Raw genomic sequence first — 2,233 nt, 5'->3', positions numbered from 1 at the left:
TATGCGGCGGCATGAATTGGGGATTTCGTCTTCATCGTTTCACTTAGAATAATCCTAGGACAAATGTTGAGCACTCGGAAGGGCTTCCCCGGCGAATTAGGGAGCTGAGAGGATTTAACGGGCTTGGGATGGAGGCCATTTTGGAGAGGCGATTGAGCGCTCCTCAAACATTTTTTTGTGATCCTGTTGATGGTATCAGTTTGAAATTTTTGATGGATGTGTCAGGGGGTTTATGATACGACAATAAGCGCGAATAGAGTTGAAAGTTTGGTGAATTTCGAAAATTTTTGTCACTGGATTATTGACTCATAAGTTCAAGACCAACACTGTTGAAAAATTTTCACTGAAATTTTCGATAAGAGTCTTGGAAATTTCTAACAAGTTATTGTACATGTCCACTGAAGTTTCAAGGAATTTTGTCATCAAAAATTCATAATTTCAGGGAAAAATCCGGGGGAACTATAAATTTCAATTTAATTATTTCGAGAAAATTAGTGAAAAGTCAGGAAAATTCACAGAAATCTCTTTTCAAATTCCAGATTGTTCTGAATTTTCACGGAATTCTTTCACAAATTTATAGAATTCCAAGAATTTTGAAGGAATTCGGTGAAAATTCAAGAGAATATGACACTGAATGTTAATTTTCAGTTGAACATTCATGTAAATTGACACATTTCCGTTTTCCTGCCGCGCAAAAATGGGACTTTATTTAAATTGTCAGAGCAACTTGAAATTCCGTTGACTTTTTCCCCTTAAATCGAATTTCAAGTCTGTTTCCCAAAAATTCAGCAAAATTTTATTGACAATGAATGTTCTTAAATTTTCAAAAATATTATAGACATTTGTAGAGAGAAGAGTACCGAAGATGTAATATTTAGTTGTGAAGAAAAAGGAAAATATCGTAATTTTTCTTATTTGGACGCACATTTGTTGACAAATCTATTACCGAAACAATTTAAAAACTCAGCAAATGAATTCATTTGAATTCTATCTGAAAAACTTACCCCATTGTCCATGAAATTTCGAATATTATCTAAGAATACAGAACGCTAGGATCGCCTGACTGCATCGGGAATGTCAATGATCACATTAAACTCGGGGTTTGAAATTTTCCTCCGAATTGAGAGAACCCAAGTCAATGATTTCCATATTATTGGGGTCACCAAAGTCACAGGGAAATGAGGCAATTCGGAGGAAAGGAACAGCCGAAAGACTGAATCTGATAAACCATTTAAATGGAAAAACCCATCAATATTCCAATGAAAATAAGCCCGTACATTCCCTGAATTACCCAAACGGCTAAATGGCAGTCGAAAATGCAAAACCCCCGCCTGGCCGAGAGAGAGTATCTGATTGTTTTCCGATACCCCAAGTCCACCCGAAAACATCTGTGAAAAACAAAACTCAGGGGAAAGCAATTAATGTTTCAATAATTCGACTTGAACCCTCCGTAATGACGAAAAAAAATGTAATTAGAGGGAGAGAGAATTGTCTTCTCATGGAATGCTGAAAATAATTCCCCGAAAAATTAAAGAATAAGAAGAGAGGAATGTGCGGAGGAAGTAAAATATAATGAAAATTAAAAGAGAGACTTTAATAAGTGAATTTCTCGGAGAATAGTTGAATAATTCGGGGTTTGTTCCTATTATTTTATAACACGCATAATTAATGAAAATTGCTTCATTCTGTTCATTTCGAATTTTTCCATTCGTTTCAGAAATGTTGCCCTTGGAAATTCCTAGTAATTAAATGTAATGGCATTCAGGAATTGAAAGTGTTGAAAATTAAAGGCCGTGACTATTCGCACCATTGCGTGAATCACTCCCGTACACTCCATACACTCCACACATGCGTGAAGTTTGTGTGTTTCACAAAAAAACATTCATATCTTGTCTGATATCTTTGCTACAAACTCGGGTCTATAACTCGGGCCTTCAATTGAAGGCCCGAGTTGTAGACTCGAGTTTGTAGCAGCGATGTCAGACAAGATATGAATGTTTTTTTGGGCTCAAATGAAAGAGCGGGTCGAGAAATGGCGTGCAGAAGTCTTTAAAGATGACAAATCTCTCTAAAGATGATGTCTGTTTTCAATTGAAAAGCGCAATTGTGACAACATTTTCCAGTGGGTTCTAGGAGTCTCCCCTGGTTCAACACCATCTTTAGAGGTCCTAGCACGCCATTTCTCGACCCGCTCTTTCGTTTGAGCTCAAAAAAACATTCATATCTTGTCTGA

This window comes from Diachasma alloeum, unplaced genomic scaffold (assembly GCF_001412515.2).
Source record: "Diachasma alloeum isolate Michigan unplaced genomic scaffold, Dall2.0 Dall_scaffold_00597, whole genome shotgun sequence".
Lineage (NCBI taxonomy): Eukaryota > Metazoa > Arthropoda > Insecta > Hymenoptera > Braconidae > Diachasma > Diachasma alloeum.
This window is presented reverse-complemented; position numbering follows the sequence as displayed.